General features: G+C 37.8%; 1 long non-coding RNA gene across 2 annotated transcripts; it reads left to right on the forward strand.

Annotated features, from left to right (window-relative positions):
• The first annotated feature begins 376 nt into the window (after nt 1–376).
• LOC147615985 (uncharacterized) lies at nt 377–956 on the forward strand. Of its 2 annotated transcripts, none has more exons than XR_015262668.1 (2): nt 377–653; nt 761–956. It is a non-coding gene; the product is annotated as an uncharacterized LOC147615985 (long non-coding RNA). The 2 variants fall into 2 exon arrangements; XR_015262669.1 differs by having other exon boundaries at nt 533–670; nt 761–842.
• The last annotated feature ends 5524 nt before the right edge of the window (nt 957–6480 follow it).

Consider the following 6480-nt stretch of genomic DNA (forward strand, 5'->3'; position numbering starts at 1 on the left):
AGATTGGTGGTTAAACTAATGTCCGGACGCGAGCGACTTAAGCCGTGAGATCAGTGCCCGATGGACGGCCGGCTGTGAATCATTACCGGCGCGCACCTGTCACCTGACAAGATTCAGGGGCCAGAAAAGCTTTCGTCTCGCACCGTCCAATTTGCATATAAAAATCCTAAAAAAGGCTGGGAGAAGTGACAAGACCATAAGGTAGCTGGCGCCATCTGGAGCAATCTAGCCCGTCGCTCCCAAATTAAGCACACGCTACTTAAGCCCGTGTCCAACGCCGCGTCGTCAGCGTGATCTGATGGACAGGGACGAGGGTAAACAATTTACGCTCCTATTTAATATAGCCATAGCTGATTCCAATTCCCAAAAACTGGGGACGCGTGGACAGGGCCCCGCGGGCCGCCGTGCAGATTTGCAGCGGCTCGCTGGGAACAGGATCTGGCCGTCAGATTTGCGATCTGACGGGCGTGGCGCACGCAAGCGCGTCAATGACGGCCGCGCAGGAAGCGGCGCTGCGCAAAGCAGTGACCGGTCACTGCTGCTGCCTCGGGAAGATAACGCACGGAATTTTGGAGGACACGTGTGAAGGACCGGGCCGGTTGTGGCGCCCGTGTGAAGCCATCTCGCCCGCCCATCAAATCTCGCCCATCTCGGTTTGACAAGTCAATTGGTGGGCTCTGACGGCTGTAGTAGTAGCCTGTAGGTAAGCAGTGAGCACCAAAGTTTTTTGGTCTGCCTTACACCTTTGCACTGTTTGCAGGACATAGTGAAGTGTACGATGGCTTGGGGCCTTGGGCATCCAACCGTGATATAGTGATATGGTGACAAAAACTGAAACTGTTCACACGTACGCCACCAGGCTGGTGGCCTAGTGCGTTACAGAATAACCTCAGGGACGCCCAACATGGGCCCACAATGGCCACCCGTCGTCAGAAATGCCCGCATTTCTGTCTCGCATGAACAACCTAATTAGTCTCTTCATCTTACGTTTGTGATTTGCAAGTGAGGGTGGAACAACTATGTAAGTGAAATGCATGCCTATGATTTTTAAATTTGTAAGTAAAATAGAGAACTCAACAAATGCTTAGCTATGGATTTCAAAGTGATGCTTAAATATTTCTTGCATTTGCAAATGCATTTTACAACGTGTGCTGAGTCAGATTAAGCACTTGTGCTTCTTTTAAGTACTAATTGTTAAAGCTAGTTGAGGTCTATTAACCATAGTTTAACATACTAACTAATCTAATTAATTGATGAAGATTAACTCATTCGTGGGTGATGGATTTTCATAGAAGAGGACAATGATACGAGGGAGCTCACAAAGGAAGTATATTAGGAGAGATGGGTGGGTGGATAAGGGACATGCAGCAATAGATGGAGATTCATTGTCACTGGGTTCAGAGCAAGGAGGAGTTGGATTTTTTTTTGGAAAACAGGAAGAGGTGGTGGACATGGGAGGTAAACAAGAAGGCAAAGGGAAGGGGGGGTGGGGAGGGGGTGAGGAAGAGTGAGACATGAGAGTGAAGGTAGAGGTCTAGAGGTGTTAAGAGGTGGTGGTGGGAGAAGAAACGTGCACATGCATGAGGGGGCTTGAAGGGAGTAGCAAAGGAGCCATTAAGATGGAAGTGGGCTTGTAGGAACAAGAAGAAAGTCATCAATGACAAAAGGTGGTGGATGAGGAACAGTGAAGGTAGAGGGCTAGAGGTGTTATGAGGAGGTGGTGGAGGAGTGGAGGAGAAGGATGCACATACATGCGAGGGGGGCTCTTGCTTCTGAAGGTGGAGGTGGGAGAAAGTGTTGGTGGCTTAAAGGAGGAGTCCTAAAGGGAGTAACAAAGGAGCCTTTGAAGGTGGAAGCAGGAGGAAGTGGTGGTGGCTTAAAGGAGGAGACCTAAAGGGAGTAACAAATAAGCCTTTGAGGTGGAGGTATGGTTTTCTAAACACTCATGAAAGTCATAATAGCAAAAGGTAGTGGACGAGGGAGAGTGAGGTAGGAGGAGTGAAGGTAAAGGGCTAGTGGTGCTAAGAGGAGGAAGGTGCTCATGCATGAGAGGGGGGCTTATTGAAGGGAGTAGTAAAGGAGCATTTGAGGTGGAGGTGGGGGCTTGCCTAAACACTCATAGAAGGAGCAAGGAGAAAATAACAAAAGGTGGTGTATGAGGGAGAGTACGGTAGGAGGAGTAAAGGTAATGAGTAATGGAGGTGATAAGAGCATATGAAGGAGGATGAGGGTGCGCAAGCATGAGAGGGGCACTCTATCATACCCTCCGGATAGTATGAATGACTTAAAGGTAGAATGAGGGAGCACCTATAGGATAGGGGTAAAGTCCTCGCACTTGTATGAACCTTATGAAGGTGGATGATGAAGGCATAATCTACTTGGATACCTTTATTGCAAGCCTAGACTATATTCAAATACGCTAATTGATAAGGGTTGTCTACACTATCTTTAGCTAAATGTACTTTGATTATAAAACACCGCTCACATTAGTTTTCAAAGGAAAAAACATTTGAGATAGGGGCTTGTAAGGTTGAAACTTTGCTTTAACATAAAGACATATAGACTATACATTATGAAATTTGCAAATTTAATATTCAAAGGAAAAAACATTTGAGATAGGGGCTTGTAAGGTTGAAACTTTGCTTTAACACAAAGACATATAGACTATACATTATGAAATTTGCAAATTTAATATTCATCCACAATAATTTGCATGTCCCATTGGTTGTACTGTAACCCTTGTGCGCCACCCACCATGATACTTTCTGGTTTGGAAGAAGGTATTCAAGACATCCAAATCCCTTTTGTAACATAACTAAGTATCCCTTCTACCACCATAGTTGCACTTCAAAGCTACAAACTTTTCTAAGTTTCCCTAAATGATTTTTTTTAAAGGAACACATATTAACCTCGCTTAGCATCTTTGTAGAAAGAATTCAAGGTTAAGTCAAAGACCAAATTTTGATAGATCCAACAACAAGTAAGATCTTTATGTGGTTAAGATGGTCATTACAAGATAAGATTTAGTTAGTTATCATTTAGAGGGCTATAAATCCAACAATGATCAAGATTTTTTTGTGGTTGAGATGGTCAAGTTAAAAACTAAATTATTAAAAGGATGCTTATGACAAGGCTCTTCATTAAAAAGATTTAGTCCACATTGAATACTCCTTTAATTTGTTTAAAAAATAGATATTGTGAAGTTTTTATTATCAAATGTTGTGCTTGCAACATTTTCATCGAAACATGGAATTTTTTGGTTCCACTCTTAATCTTGGATGCTTGTGTCAAACATTGGTTAAGAATATATAATGAGCTTGCGACGAGAACTTTTCAACCCAAAAGCTTAGCATACTCCACAAGTCCAAAAATTACAAAGAGAGGAGCTTAATGATAAGCTCCTCTTTGAATGATGATACAAATAAGATAAGCAAAAAGTGAAAGAAAACACCTATCAATAAACATGTGCACACAATGTTTCTTTGATGGGAAGATACTAACTATAATACTTTACTTTGATAAAAAAGAGTCTCCAGTTTCCATGTAACGCACATGAGTTAAACAAGTCACCATAGGATTCTTGCTACATTGACAAACAAGCACTCTAAATTGTAAGTAAACCTAATTTCAACCCATGCAATTATATGCTATTGAAATAGTTTTGTATTGTTTCAAGAGTTCATGTATACACTTTCTTGCTAAAAAGGCAAACTTACTTTTTTATCACAATGGAACCCCCCCTCCCCCTTGCCCCCCAACAAAAGAAAAGCCTATAGTTTCTCTTTTGCAATGAGGACATACTTAAAAAAACCATATACTATTGAGCTTCATGTAAAGGCAAAACTTAGCAAGCAATTGGGTTAGTCACTATCGTCATTGCATGATTATATATATCTAGCCAACGCATGCTATGTTGTGTGGGATGTGCAAAGTTGTTAAAGGAATATAAGTATGATTTTCAAGTGTAAATTTCCACCACACTTGTTTGTATCATACCTATGGTGGCGGCATGATCTTACCAACACATGCTATGCTCTGTGGGACGTGCAAAGTTGTTAAAGTGAATGTAAGTAATATTTTCAAGTGAAATTTCCACCACACTTGGTTGTATCTTACCTATAGCATGATCAATTCTCCCCTTATCAGCACCACCCACTTTTGTCAACAATTTTTCATCTTAAAGAATTTGCCAATCACATTTCCATTATATCCACTTTTCTAATGTTTTGCCTAAGCATTGAAAGAGTTCAACAAATCATGTGCATTTACTTTGCATCAATTTGTCCTTCATCGTGTGTGTCTTTTATAACCTTAAGTGGCATGTGAATTCAAATCAAAGGGAAAAAGGGGAACTAATTTAGTTTACTCTTACATTTTATGGAATTTGTGGAATATATTAACCTATCCAACAAAATGTCAAAATAAAAAAATAGTGCATAGGAAGATTTTGATTGTAATTTCTCAAACATCAAAATATCATATGATCAAAATAACAAACAAAATTTTTAATTCACATATGGTTTAGATTAAGACCAAAGTTTAAATAAATTTTTATCATTGTTGTTTGAGAGGATTGAACCAATAGGACTACATCCTCAACAAGCATCTTACATGCACTATCAAAAAACTTAAGTGGAATGTGTACTCAATGTTGCTCAGCATAAAATAACTAGCAAATATTTATGATGGCCTACCCTTGATGGTATACATGGCCCTTTTGAAAAGATTTGTGTATTGGGCCTAGGTTAGGAAAGATTGCATAGAAAGGAAGGTGTTTAATTCTTAATGAAAAATTTTAAAAAATATGTTTTTTTTTGTTTTTTGTTTTTGCATGCCTTGATCTTACATGATAAGCATGAGGAGTTTTCAATTCTTATGATAGACACATATATTATAAAGAAGATCACTTCATGAAGTCATTTTTAGATAAACATATTATCTAATTTTTATGTAGTGGTCTAAGACATTGCTTGGATGATAAACATTGCCATATATTGTACTTATGACATTAATAATTTGGGATGATTGTTCTTAGAGCCATGTGGCACAATTGATTTGGATTCTTTAAAGTGAAGTTGCAAGGTGTAGAAATTTTTCTTAGTTTCTATTGCTATATACTTGAACCAACCTTGCAATGTTAAAAAACAACTCTTGTTCAAAATTTGATGTAGTTGTAATCTCTCTCTCTCTCTCTCTCTCTCTCTCTATATATATATATATATATATATATATACACACACACACACACACACACACACACACACACACACATATATCTATATAAAATTATGTGGAACTTACTAGAACTATCTAAATTATCTTCCTATATTTCTATGTTCAAATATTCTCTCTCTCTCTCTCTCTCTCTCTCTCTCTCTCTCTCTCTCTCATATGCTCTCTTTCTCTCTTCCCATGTTATCTCTTATATGCATGCTCATTGTTCAAAAGTGCAACCCAAAGAAGCAAAAATATATCTTCTCAATATGGCATCCTCATCATATGACCTTTTTATTAGCAAAAGAGACCGTACCAAATATTGTAGCGTTTCCTTAATGGGTGAGTAAGCATATTGTAATAGTGTGATTATTGAAGTCTTATAATTTTTGACATGGAATACACCTAGAGCTCCTTCTAAGTAAGGAAAAAATAAGAGGTGAATATCATGGGTTAAATCTAGACAGGCTGGAAGTAATATTTCCTGTATTAACTTGAAAGTATTATAGAAACAGTGAGCAAGTCTTTTAAACTTTGTATCTTATGTGTAGACATGTAGTGAATTTGTGATGAATATTTATTTGTAACTTACTCAAAACTAGTAGTTTTGGGTGTTTATTTTGAGAATATGGCAAATGTAAAATGTAGAATAGGCATCACTTTTCCCGTTTTTTATTAGTTGAATATAGGTTAATATCTACATGTTGAAATAACCTCTTTGGATGTAACATTTCTATATTCAAGATGTTCTATTTGGATGCAACATTTCTATATTCAAGATGTTGTCTATGCATTGTCACGCTGTAAAAGCTACAAGAATTGGTTTCACTCAAGGTTTGTTGAGATTAACATATGTGTATAACACACCAAACTATAAATGGCATGCTTTTATGCTTTGAATCAATTACTATAGATTTCATTATAAAGTATATTATTGGGAATATTTTTTTATGTGACTATTCGAAAACGTATGATTATGGGATACTATAAGCTATGACTTTATAGCTTACATTTATTAACATCATTATGATGAATTTGGTGCATATAACTAAGTTTAAATTAGTGATTTATTTTGGATGTAAGTGGATTAGTTTGGTATATTAAAAAACATAATATAGAAAGAAACCATAAGCTTTAAACCCTACCAACTCATATGACAAACAAAGTGACTTGAACCCACTATGAGTTAAATTAATCAAGAATTAAATTGCTGCAATTGTGTCATCACAATCACATAATCTCCTTGGAATATGTCTAGTCATGATC

Source organism: Cibotium barometz, chromosome 39, assembly GCF_041138505.1.
Source record: "Cibotium barometz isolate CiBa-2024 chromosome 39, ASM4113850v1, whole genome shotgun sequence".
NCBI classification, from domain to species: domain Eukaryota; kingdom Viridiplantae; phylum Streptophyta; class Polypodiopsida; order Cyatheales; family Cibotiaceae; genus Cibotium; species Cibotium barometz.